Genomic DNA, 15112 nt, shown 5'->3' on the forward strand with positions numbered 1-15112 from the left:
TTTTAAATTTAGCTTTCGTTAAATGAGGTGTAATTATACAGCTGTCATTAATAAAATTCCAATCATAGTGTTGACTATAAAATGATATTTTTCTGATTGAAAGAAATGCAGTTATCTTAGAAACAACTATTTAAAAATCCCGTTTATATATTTATTAAATTTAGAATTATTTAATATGTTGACACAAAACTCATTATCATGCTTTTTTACTTACTCATTTTTATATAAAGTTTACTCATTTTTTTACTTATTTTTATATAAAGTGGTTTTAAATGAAAGTTACTTAATGTAATTAATATTATGCTTTCGTGATTATTTCAACACTACTAGCATAATATTCCAGTTTATACAATCATTTCTTTTGTAATATTTCAGCGCCATAAAACAAACCAAATATGCATTTTAGAAAAATATTTTTTTCTGTCTATTAATTATCTTATAATTTGATAAAAAAATATATAATTTCGGAGTAAAACTTGCATATACAATTTTAATTTTTTGTGCTTTTTTTCAGAAAAGACACCTATATAAATAAATTTCAAAAGCAAAACCTTATCCAAATATAAAATTTGATCGAAACCATTAGAAACGTTTCTGAGATACACGAAATAAACTACATTCTAATCTAAAATTTTTAATTTATTTGATCATGCTTCTTCAATTGTTTTATATCATCTACTATACGTTTCTGTTACTATGTGAGCAATTTTGTTTCATTTTGCTTTTGTTTGTGTATCTACTGGTTCCCCCTCACCCTTTTTCTTTCTTCTTTCTTTGCATTTGTGCTTGCGTCCTTATATTTGAAATTTATTCTACTGTTAATTGTGTTCTGACTTACATCTGTAAGCCTTGTGGTATACTTGTTGGCACACAAGGAGTTTATACATCAAGAACAAAAAAAATCTAAAATTTTGATAAAAAAATCCCATCTTGAATTTTGGAAAACAAACAAGCTTTCCGCAGAAAAATTCATCGAAAATTTAAAATAGATCTACAATTTTGGTGTAAAAAATCGTATATCTAAGTTATCTTTAATTGCTTAAGACATTTACTACATGAACATTTCGAATAGGCAATTATTTTACTTTTAATACCAGCTACTGTTTAAGAAATTATATTCACAAACAAACAAAAATGCTTATTTATAAATAAATATGATTTCTTTTTTTCAAGATCGAAATATCTATGTCGAATTTTGCGACGATCGCTTCCCAATCTATTTTTGGGATTCATATAAATAGAAAGAAAAAAAAAGTGACAAACTGGTGGGAATAGTGTTCTCGATTCTTTCTCATATACCTTTTAATAAAGATATTATCTCCTTTTTCTTTTTTCCCTTCCTGCATAAAATTATGTACATTAAGCAAGGCCATGACTGTCAAGAATACTTCAATTTTAATTTTCCCGCACATAATAGTTGTATATTTTATTATACTATGAACATTGTCATACAACATGTAATACGTTGTTGCCCAATTTATTATATGTTTCCAATTACAGGCCCAATGTTGAAAGGCCCCAGGCCTTGTGTATTAATTACATGCCACTAGACCAATTATAGTTATGAAAGATATATTTTTAGCGACAATTTAGCTTTTTTACTGGATCTCTTCAGCAATTTTTAGCTATTAATCGCTGATACAAATGCCAGGAAATCGAGTATACATTTTACAAACTTTTTTTTACAAACGATTGATACAAAAATTTGACGTAGAACTGCAATTATAATTACAAGATTATTAACTTTCATTCATTTATTTAAATCATTGCTTTTATAGGTTCTCTTGTTTATATGTATTATAAAGTACTTCAATACACGGTCACCGTTTTGACAGATTTGGTTCAAAATTTGAAAATCGCCTATATTTTAGATGATGAAATTGTGTCAATTTCATTTACTTAAGTTACTACGTTTTTGAATTATCGCGTTCAAAATTACGGAACGATTCACTTGTTTGTGAATCGTTCCGTGAATCGTTCCGTTGTGTTGAACGTGAATCACTTGTTTTTATATTTCGTTTTCAATTTGATTCGCATAACATTTTAAATGCCAATCTTGTTTACTAAATGTTATGCATCTAATTATTTACGTTTTGTAATTATCGTTTTCACTTTTATTGAAGCAACTCAAAAAAAAATTGGTTCAAAATTTGGTTTAAAAAGTCTACATATATGGTACATAGATCATATACTGAATTTCAGTGATTTGCTTCAAAGTGTTTTTGAGTTATCGGCAGACAGAATTACAAAATTATATTTATCGGATTCAAGGATATGTGAAACGTCAATATATGGATTTCGAATTTTTTTTACGATTACCATATTTTCTCTTGATTCAAAATTTCCTATTCGAGAAATTAATAAGTGAAAGCAGTAATAGTTAGAGTCCTATTAAGAAGAGAAAAAGATGCTAGTCATAAAAGTAGTTAAACGCATGTAATAAACTATTTCTAATCCCAACAAATACATTCGGTCTTTTGTGCCGCAAACACTCAAATTTGATGTTTTATATCATTAACTTTTAAAAATAAATTTGTTATGTAATCTGAAACAATTATCTTCCCTTCAATCTATCTATACTTATAATAAAGCTCAATGTGTGTGTGTGTGTGTGTGTGTGTGTGTGTGTGTGTGTGTGTGTGTGTGTGTGTGTGTGTTGGCGCTCTACAGGCCAGGTCATTTGACATACAGCTATCAAATTTGGTACATGTATACCTTAGAGGTCGGGAATGTGCACCTGGGGTCCCTTTTTTTGAAATTTTAATTAGAATTTTAATTATTAATTAAAAACTAACTTTCCCGCCAAAAAAATCTTCCATTTTCCCCACCGCCAACTTTTCCGCCAAAAAAATCTTCCATTTTCGCCACCGCCAAATGAGTAAGGCTTCCGGTTTATTTTTCTCCCAACAGTAATGAGGCTAGGGTTAGTATTTTTCGGCGGATTATTTCAAACGATTCTGTTTATTTTCTTAATGTTTGATGCATTTAAAATTAAACATTGTTAATTAATCGATCCTTCAGATTCATTCTGAAGTACTTTTGAATTAAAATAAAACAGAATAAAGGAAATTAAAAATTTGTAATCGGCATAGCGTTACCCCAACTGGCGTAGAAAAAAAAATCACGTATTTGTGTTACGTAACTAGCGTTGAAAATTCACGCATGCGCTTTGCGTTCTGAATTCCGCATTGTGTTGACGAATTATCATCAACGGATGCAGACTGGATTAAAATTTTTTTTAGGTTCGTTGCATGTTTTTGTAATTAAAATGTATTTATGTTAGTTATATATTTTTTGTATATGCTTATAGTTTTAAGTGCATCGTTTTTTAAGTAGTTTTCTTAAAAACTGTTTTAAACCGTCTATTTTAAACGATTCGTTTCATTTTCTTAGTGTTTAATGTATTTAAAAGTAAACATTGTTAATTAATCGATCTGCTCATGATGAATCTAAGAAAATTTTGTTGACAAATTCTTGAGATAATACGTAAATTGAAAAAGATATTCTTTAGTGCCCATAAAGTTTAAACGCTGAGTGACTCTATTTTCATTAATCAGATTATAAAAAAATTCTTTGTTTCAGTAAAAAATATTATTATATTAATTGCAGATTAATTCTTTCCACTTTAATTTAAAACATAAATTCTACGGGTGCTAACAGAAAATTAGAGAGATACATATTACGTTATGACTGAAGGCCTTTATAATATTATGAATGAATTATATGACTATCAAAATTTGAAGTTTTAAAATATTTTGATGAAGAATCTATTAAAGTAGGAATTGCATAAAATATTTAAATATAATTTTTTAACGAACATTAAGATTGGCGAACCGGTTGGTCGACAAATTCTTGAGATATTACATAAATTAAGAAAGATATTTTTTAGTTCCCATAAGGTTTAAATGCTCAGTGACTCTGTTTTCGTTAATCATGTTATTAAAAAAATTAACATTTATTGACGAACACGAACACACTGATATTCACCGTTACTCTGATTAGATGTTATAAAATCTGAATAGATAAACATAAACGTGTAAACAGCTGTGCGCCGGTTTCTATGGCAACACAGCTGGAAAGGGAAAAGAAGTTTCCGAAGAAAATTCACGCATGCGTATTGTTCTGATTGTTGTCATGACAACCACTTTCAACATATGATTTAAATTATTTTTAGGTTAGTTACATGCTTTTGTAAGTAAATTGTATTTATGTTAGTTATATATTTTTTGTATATGCTTATAGTTTTAAGTACATCGTTTTTTAAGTAGTTTTTTTAAAACCTGTTTTCAACCGTTTATTTTAAACGATTCATTTTATTTTCTTAGTGTTTAATGCATTTAAAATGAAACATTGTTCATTAATCGATCTGTTCATGATGAATCTGAGAACATTTTCTTGACAAATTCTTGAGATATTACATAAATTAAGAAAGATATTCTTTAGTGCCCATAAAGTTTAAACGCTCAGTGACTCTATTATCAGTAATCATATTATTAAAAAAAATGCTCTGTTTCAGTAAAAAATATTATTATATTAATTGCAGATGAATCATTTACACTTTAATTTAAAGCATAAATTCTACGAGGGGTAACAGAAAATTAGAGAGATACATATCACGTTATGACTGAAGGCCTTTATAATATTATGAGTGAATTATATGACTATCAAAATTTGAAGTTTTAAAATATTTTGCTGAAGAATCTATTAAAGTTGTAATTGCATAAAATATTTAATTATTAAAATTTTAACGAACATTAAGATTGACGAACCGGCTGGTCGCCAAAGGCGGCTAGTTATAAAATAATAATAGCACTTCATTTAGAAATTCAAATTTCATAAAAATAATATATTTGCTTTATATTAGAAAAACAAAATTTAATTTGATTTTAATTTTAAAAATTCGAGAACAAACAATTAAAATTTAGCTAAAATAATTTTAAATGTGCAAATTTAAAATGGTACACAAAATCGGATCCCAATACTTGTAATACCTGTATATCTGAAAATTCAAAACCGATTTTATCATTTAAAAATATTCTTGGAGAAATGTGCATATTCCTTTTAGAACTTTATTAAAGGTTTTTGAAAGCAAAACAAGTATTATACATCGACTTGCAAGAACTGAAAGTTATATAATTTCTGTCTTTTCTTTTTCGTATCCAATATTTACATTTTAGAAAATAAAACAATTACAAAAGTCAAAAATAAAAAGGAATTGTGACATTTTTCTCACCAAACGATGCATAAACAGCTGCAATTGAATAAATCTTGCATGAAATAGAAGTAAACAGTTTTGCCAGATATTTTTTGAAACTGATAAAAGTAGCAAATTCACATAGTAAAAACAGGAGTCAAATGATGAATCGATAGGCATCGATATATATCAAATAGCAAACGATATATTATATATATTAAAAAGCAAAAGATATTTATATAACTAAAAAAACTCTATTTATGAATGCAAATAACTCTAACGTCGAACATATATGCATGAAATAAAAAATATTCATCTATTGTTTAGTTATTTTACGTCAGGAAAAAATGTTGCCAACGAACGAGCCAGCAATATTTTATGAAATTATCGATGAAGAAATAATTTCATCTTCTGAGACTTTTATCTTTTAATAAGTATTAATTTCTAATAATATGCATGAAAACTATATATACTACTATATATTTTTCTTTCGTTATTCTTTTATAAAAACTAATATATATTTTTCATCCAAATAGCTACACTGGCACAAAAAAATTGAGAATACATCTTACTTTTACTTGATAAATCTGACTTTCAATATAAATAACACATTGCCGAAAAGTGCAAACATGTTTTTATTTTTACACGTAACAAATGGTTTCATTTAAAGTAAAAATAAAGGAAAATAAACGAAAAACTTCTAAATTGAAAAGTTTTAGAAGCATTTAAAATAAACGCATGCAGAGTTTTGTCTCAAAAAATTGGGAATACACCAATGAAGTTTTTGTAATATCTCACATAGAAAGAAAGTGTCAGTATTTATTTGCATGTCTTATGGCTTTTATAATGGCCTTTAAACATTGGGATAACGATTTTACCAATTTTTGGTCATATCAAAACATATTTTACCCCATTATTCTTGCAACGCTTGTTTTAAATAAATGTTGCTTCTAATTTTGTGTTTATGAACTGCTATTTCGAATGTGGCCCACAGATATTCAATGGCATTGATGTCGGGGTACTGTGGTGGTGTGTGTAACTGCTGTTTACAATGAAAAAGACATCACATTTTGAAGCTACGTACAGTTTGTTAGGGATCATTCTCCTGCAGGAAAATGAAATTTCTATCTAAATCCAAATTGTTAGCACTTTCATTTAGATTTCTGAGACGATATGGTTCATCCAACCTGCTGCAGAAATTTCTCAAATCATAGGCAGAAGTGTAAGTGCTGACATTGAGCAAAAGGTAATTTGACAAGCTGGATACAAAGTCGAATTGTTCGAGAGAAACCATTCATCAGCCTAGAAATTCAGAAAAAGCGTTTGAAGTTTGCAAAAACTCATCAATTGAAGACCAATAACTTTCGGAAAAAAGTTATATTTAGCGATGAAAGAAAACTCAACATTTTTGGCAATGACAGCCATCACACCGTATGGAGGAACCTATACTACTTTGGATCCAAAAAATTTACGTTCTGTAATTAAATGTGGTGGTGACTACGCCATGGTTTAGAATGGTATGGCTTTATTCGGGATAGGAAATTTAGTTTTTATAGATGGCATCATGAATCATATGCTTTACTTGGATATACTTCGCAGCAATCTAAAGGAAAGTGCTAAAGTTTGGGTTTAGACGGAAATTTCATTTTCCAGCAAGACAACGTCCTCAAACGGAATGCACGTAACGCCAAAATGTGGTGTTTTTTTCATTGTAAACAGCAGTTACACACACTATCACAGTCCGCCGACATCAATGCCTTTAATGTCTGTGGCCACACTCGAAACAATGGTCCAAAAACACAAAATTAGAAACAAAACCCATTTAAGACATATGTTGCAAGAAGAATGGGGTAAAATATGTCCAGATACCACCAAAAATTGCTCGAATCGGTAATACGACGTTTAGAGGCAATTATAAAAGAAACAGAATATGCAACTAAATACTGACATTTTCTTTCTATGTGAGATATTACAAAAATTCCATGGGTGTATTCTTAATTTTTTTTAGACTAAAATCTACATGCGTTTATTTAAAATGCTTCTGAAACTTTTCAATTTAGAAATTCTTATTCGATTTTTCTTTGTTTTTGCTTTAAATTAAACCATTTGTTATGTATAAAGAAACATGTTTACATTTCTCCGGAATGTTATTTATATTGAAAGTCGGGTTTATCAAGTAAAAGTAATATGTGCTCTCAATTGTTTGAGCCACTGTATATTCTTACCCATTATGTATTTATTTAAAATTCAGATATACACTTCCAAGTATTTATATGCAAAAACTGACCCTGACATATGCACATTTCGAAGTCTTTACCTCCGAAAAATAATTAGTATTTGAATATGTTAACAAGCTACTGAACGAAATAAAAGACTTACTTATAAATAAAAGATGCTTACTTATTATAGTGTTAATTTATACAGCCCGTCTAAAAAGTATCCAGTTACTACTCTTTGTTCTAAAAACTAATTACCGCATAATGAAACTGTGAATGTCTGTCATTGTAGCAATATATTCTATGTAAATGTATAAAATATTCTTTCACACAAGGTCGCCTTCATACTTATATTAACATAAGCTGAAAACTTTCAAATAGTAACACCCAATTTCAATTACACAATCGAATATTTTATATTAAAATGTCTTGAATACATATAACATTTTGTAATTTTGAGTAAATATTTGATGAGTTATAAGCAATAGAAATTTTCAATTCGTAATGCTAAATAAGAGTCCTCGATTTTTTTTAAATGTGTTTTAAAACGTAAGGAGTCTTTGTCAATAATTCTTTTTTTTTTTTGCACGGAACAACAAAACGAACAACAGTTGAGCATTTTTAAAAATACAAATCATTTTTTATATTTTTAAAAATGATTTTTAAATTGCAATATCAGCAGCGTTTGAATAGGAATTCACAAAAATGTTGATTCGAAATCCTAAATTCTTGTCCTAGATCAAGTCACCTAGATTTGGGGGGGGGGGGGTCAAAAATTTTAATTTTTTTTTATTGCTTGAATGATGATAAAAATAATTTAGATTATATATGATCATTAAGATACATTTATAATTACTTATGTGTTTAAAAATTAAATTATGCTTTCAGTATTAGAAGAATAAAAATTTATCTTTTCCTAAAAAAAAGCAAAAAAGCAAGTTATAAATTAAAATTATTTGTAAATTGTAAATTAAGTTTGAAATAATATTAAAAAATAATTTGGAAAAATACGCATGCATGATCAAATTCTTAACTCTCGCTTGTGAAGTAATTATCTTCACAATTGCATTGTTAGATTATTGAGAAAGACAAGTTATTACTATATAAGTATAATTATTACTTGCATAATTCTGAGGAATATTTTCCCGAAAGCCTTTGCGATTTAATATTTCAATTTATTGATTAAACATTCTTAATTATATACTACGCTTTCTATATCTCATTCTGAATCCGTGCACATCGAACTTTCGAGGATTAAACTAAATATTTTCACTCTGAGTTTCATATACTGGAATGTAAATAAGATTCAAATGACGAATAAACTTCACGTATTAAGAAAGCTGAAAATGTTCTTTTATAAATGTTCGGTGATATCACTTCACAAAATGTTGTAAAAAGAAGCATCATGATTTTAGATAGAAATCTGTATATCAATTTGCAGTAGAAATAAGGCAATTTTGAACTTAAATATTATTATAATTACTAGGTAAATTAAGAGATTCCATTTCACTTTTAAAGGCACATTAAATACAAGAAATAAATGCTTCGTAAGTCATTATAGACAAGCAAATAAGCTTACAGTAATAATCGAATTCCGAGCTCTGTTATTGAATGCTAATTTTCTTATCGTTAATATGATTTTTTTAATGAACATTCAAAAGCAATTAACAATATAAAGCAATCCATAACAAATAAAACAATCCATAATTGAGAAATTCATATTTTCAATTATGAATTCACAATTATCCGCAAATTTTCAGCAAATTCAAGGCAATCATTATCATATTTTAAATATGGTAATTGCTGCTCTATGAAAATATACATTTATTTTCTTATTCGCAATACCGTTACGTTTCATTTAAGAGATTATTGCCAATATTTTTTCTCTGATATAAATATAGACATTATAGCATGCCTACTATCTTTAAAATTATCTTTTGTTGTTCCGTTTTTTGAGAAATTACAGATTCGTCACATTACTTCAAGGCCTAGGGTTTTTTTTTCCTTCTATGTGGGTGCGGTAGTAGGAGGTATAAATAGAAGAAGCGTTAACATTTTTTAATTTTTTTTGTATATTATTTTGATAGTCTTCTTATATTCTTCCAAGGTATACGGATGCTATAAATTTTCATTTTAATAAAGGTGTAAAATTATATATGAGATGCTATTTGAATTTCTCATTTCACAAGATATTTTTACCATATACTTTAAAAGCAATAGATTAAATTTTTATATGGTTTTTTTTAATATATATGTATATTATTTTTCGGTTAAGAAATAATAGAAGTAAACTGCAATTTCACGGTTTTTATTTTCATTATATAGAGGTATTATACCTATATAATACCTCTATATTTTCATTATAGAGGTATTAAATTTTGAATAATAATCATTGGCTCAATGGTCAAGGGTATTTGACGCCATATTTTCACTGGTAATTTTCAAGTTCTTTTTAGAGCCTAGAATTCTTTTTTTTAAACATTGAGTAATGTGCATCTATCGAATAAATACAATAGTAGAAATACAATTAAATGGATGCAGTTATGTTCTAAAGAATAAATAGCCATTTTACAGATTTCGAATTCACATGATCAAATAATGCCTAAATGCCTGTAATTGTACAATTTTTTATTTACATTCGTTTTTGAGAACATAAAATATGGTACAAGTTTGAAAATGATTTTAAATTCTGAAGACAAAAAATGGGCATTTTTAATGACTTCAACCTCACTTTAAAATTAAATTATTTGTAATCCTTTGCACAGTAAATTTGTTAAAATGTAGTAATTAATTTCGGTAAAAATACAATGCAATAATTCTCTTATTATCCTAAAAAACTAGTTCCAAGTAAAAGGAAATCATGTTTATGAGGGTGTTTAGTTTAATTATAATTAAGCCTCGTTTCGTACTATATACCTTATAGGACGAATTATGCAAATGTAATTCATTTATAAATAAGATTAAGCTTAACCAAGCGTTGCAGAGGATTGTTTTGGCACACGCATCTGTAAATTTGTTGCCACCACAAGTAGTTCATTCTAGTGGTATAAACGACAAGTAAGAATGTACGTTTTATTTTCTAAAAAATAAAACGGAATTGGCTATTATATTTAGAGGACTCTTTATTGTGCTACATAAGAACTAATCACAATTTTTCGAATTCAAGTTATATGTTTCAGGAATTCAGTGTTTTTTTGTGAAATAGTTATATACCAAATAACTGATTTCAAATTGTTTTTTTTTTCTGAATGACTACACCCAAATCTTTTGTTACAACTGATGATGGAATCCATTTAAAAAATTATTCTAAATATTTTACATACATATTATGAAAATGTTTTTAAATAATGAAAATAAAACAATTTCTTTTGGATAAAATCAACAAATTACGACATTGAAAGTATTAAAGTATTATATGCAGATAGTGATGGCTCTAGTAATAATAAATTGGAGTCAGTTCAGTCAAGTTTCTGATTTCACAGACTATACAGCTGCCTAGGACCGCTAGAGTTAGGAATTCGGCAGATATATCCATCTGAAAAAATTATTTTACTAGTTCGAAAATAAGTAAATTAGTAAAAAATTAAAATTCTATTACTTATAAAAAGTAAGAAATTATACAATATTATACTGTCAAATAAAATTAATTACATTTCCTACCTTCTTCATTATATTCACTTAGTTATTACAGTATTTATCAGTACTAAGCATATGTCTAAATATAATGTAGATGCAACATATACTATAGTAAATAAATCAATGAATAAAATCATGCACATTTTCATAAAATTGCTAAAATAAAAAAGTACTAGCTTAAAATAAAACGTTAATATGCTGATTAAGCTAAATATATGTTAAAATGTTTAACTGAATTACCCAATTTATTTTTAAAATTCTATAACGTATGCTGTTTAGTGCGCAAAATGTCTAAATCCATCACTAGATAACATAGTTATACAGCAATGAACTTAACTGCCATGTCGTCTGAGTGTAAACCTGCTGACACTATCTTGTGATGGCACACTCGTTTATGTCCTATAAATTGATCAACAAATTCCCAAGATAAATTTTTGCGTTGAATGCGATGTCTTGACCTTAACATAAACGGATTACTCTCGATTCATCTTCATTAACCGTTAATTCTTGACAAACTTGTTTATTTAATGTCCTTATAAGATGATAAATAATGTTTCTTTAAAATTTCCTTTAGTTTAATTTTATCTCCTGCCTGCTTTAAAGGAACATAAGATTTCTTTTGTACCAGATTTTGAGTCTTGGTCATCTGAAGCAAGCAATTCTCTTTCAAAATTTCTGTGTCCCACCTGGGAGAGAATATTTGATCCCAAAAGATTTAACAAGTACCAACCCACTTACACCTCCATTATTCATTATAATCGATCTTCTAACTTGGTTCCAAAATAGTAAATTTTCTACAAGGGAATTGCAATCTTTTCTATTTCGGGCATTTTTTTTTATTCAATGCATATGAAAACGTTAAAGATATTCGAGACTCTATTACATATCCAAATGAAACTTTTTATTGTATCTTTAGATATGGATTAATATCAAATTATAGATTAAATCAATCATAATTAAATCAAGTAAATTATAGATTAATATCAAAAATTCTGTAACTTGATGCGAGACTCAGGCATATATTTGAAATGGACGTTTGTAACATCATACTAAATTATTCAAAACAACTACACTAATCACAAATGTCTACACCTTTCTTATCAATGAGAAGAAGTTTAAATTTGAACTCAATATAGAAGGCAGATGAAAATTTTATTTGAAAATTTAATAACTGCTTTAACTGCTGCTGATGATGAATATTTAATAACTGTTTCTTTTAGTCACAAAGCAACAGCCATGTGGTAGTCCCTTTTTATACTCCACACGATGTAAATGCATACACGAATCCATAAGGCCTCCCGTATGCATGTTCTGCACATATTTCATTTAAAACTTCTGAAATTAATACTTGGTACTTCCTTTCTTTAGGATCTCTCATGAATTCGGTTTTAAAGACTCTTTTGCCTGTAATAGTATACGAACTGAAAGTAAATATCGAGAATGCTTCACATGATTATGAAATTAGCTTCCACATGAATACTAAGTACCCTTGCAAGCAAGGAACGGCAGATACCACTAAGAATATAGACAGCCATAGATGTCGCCCTGTTCCACATATAGTCAACTAAAACTTCTGAAATTATTATTTGGGATTTTATTTCATTAGAATGTGCCATAAATTCAATCTTAATATTTCTTTTTTTATGCAACATTAAAAAGACTGAAAGTACGCACCCAGAATACTTCACATCATAGTGGAATTAACTACTGCATGTACATACCCTTACAAGCAAAGAACGCCAGACACTGTGAAGCATAGACGCAACCACATGCATGCTCTGCACATAGTTAACGAACTTCATTTGGACTTGGGACTTCATTTCATTGAAATGTGTTTTGAATTCGATCTTAAGTCTTTTTTTTCGTGCAACCACGAAAGAACTGATAGTACGCATCAAGAATGTTTTAAATGATAGTAAAATTAACTACCTCATAGATATGAACCTTTGTGAACAAAAAAATCAGACATTGTGATGCATATACGCAGAGATAGATATCACCCGCCTTCATATTCTGCATATGGTCAGCTAAAACTTCCGAAATTGTTACTTAGTTAATTGTTAATAAATGTAAAATTGTTAGTAAATGCTAATTACTACATTTCATTAGGGTGAGTCATGGATTATTTCTGTCTTAATGTCTCTTTTGGGAGAAATAAAGAACCAAGTGATACCGTACCGTATGGATGTCATCCTTGTAAGTGAAATAGGGCAATTATTACATACGCAAATAGAATTTCAAGAGTCTTTCGTATATTACATACAAATCCTTTCTTCCAATTATTGTGTAGAAAGAAATTATAGATATTTAATCGGTGTAATTGTTGTCAATGGCGTATTGCATGTTCATAATTACTCGTTAAATTATTTTTCAGCATCAAATTTATGGGGAAAAAAGTATTAAAAAATGTAGCGAGTATTCTAGAGTATTTCTTTTAATTTCTTTCCTATAATGCGTAAAGTAATCCACGGTAAAATCCTAGATGGGCCCACCTCTTGGCGACTTATTTGAAATCTCGCCAAGTTGACTACTAATTGAATATTTGTTATTATTATTTTTCAATTAAAAAACGATACTTGAAGGCCAGAAATAATAATAAATAAAATAAAATAAATATAATAAAAAATAAATATAATAAAAAAATAAAAAAATAAATAATAATAAAATAATTAAATAAATAATAATAAAATAATTAAATAAATAATAATAAAATAAAATAATAAATAAATAAAATTTAAAAAAATAAATATAATAAAAATAAAATAAAGTAAATATAACAAAAAATAAAATAAATAAAATAAAAATAAATTTAAAAAATCCGTCTAGGTTGCCACATTGGCGACGTTATCGCCACTCGTTGGCGAGAATTGAAAAAAAAGCCAAGAGGTGGGCTGTGTTAGGATCCACCCTAATCCACAAAGGTTTTTTTTTTTTTTTAATAGTGGGATTGATATTTAAGATAGTAAAACCGTACATTAAGTATCACTTTGTTCCATTACTTCTTCTTGCAATTTTATGAACTATTATTTAGAATGATGGAGATATTATAACGAACTTTTAAAGTTTAAATGAAAATCTGCACTGTTTCTAAAATTATCGGGATAATGTCAAATAATTTTAATAAATATAGTGGACTTGAATTTAAAAACTTCTTTCTATTTTGTCACTATCAATAAATTAAAATGGTGTGTTCAAGTGGGTGGCTATATGGTTGGCAATTGCTTCACATACATGTCATTAATCTGAAATGAATCAATTCATCTCGAAAACTACATTTCTGTTCAAAGGTTTGGCAAAATTGGGAAGGCATGTTTAACTCTCACTTAGTAGTTCAGTCGCTGCAGAACACACACTGTTTGCTTCAATTCATTCCGCTGAAAGCTTAACTTGCATCTTGGAAAACATTATTATGTGGTAATTACAGATTAAGTTTGTACATTTTCCATTAATTAATCTAATGGAAATTCAGTACTTTCGAAAGTGCAGTTGTGATCATAGGCTAATTCTATTAACAGAAATCAATCTAAAGTTATAGATATTCATTCATTCGGTCTATATAGGAATATTAATTTAATACAGCTGTATTCTCTTTCTACTAACAGAGTGAAATTTTTATAGTGATAAGATTTATAGGCTGACATATTATACCCAAATTATGACACGTGTATCTACATATTTATTTTGGGGTAGAAAGTGCTTACTACGAAAGATTTGTTTAAAATTAGAATCAAATTTTTATTTAAAATTAAATGAAAATTTTCTGTGTTTGTTCAATAACTTTCAAGCATATTATAACACAAATATTATTTTTACACGGCTTCAAATATTAGCTTTTATGTGATATTTCTTCGGAGCCCTTCTGTTAACTTTAATAATTTTTCAAAGTGTCAAATACGTCCTCCCGCTGGTGTGGAGAGGAGGTGCCAGCTCAAGTGTTGTCCTCGTCATCTGACCGTGGTTCAAAATTAGGAGGTCCGTCCCAAAATAGCTCTAGTGTTGCTTTAAAACGGGACGTTAATATAACGAAACTAAACTCAAAGTGTCTAATTATTTTACAATGATTTTT

This window comes from Argiope bruennichi, chromosome 9 (assembly GCF_947563725.1).
Source record: "Argiope bruennichi chromosome 9, qqArgBrue1.1, whole genome shotgun sequence".
NCBI classification, from domain to species: domain Eukaryota; kingdom Metazoa; phylum Arthropoda; class Arachnida; order Araneae; family Araneidae; genus Argiope; species Argiope bruennichi.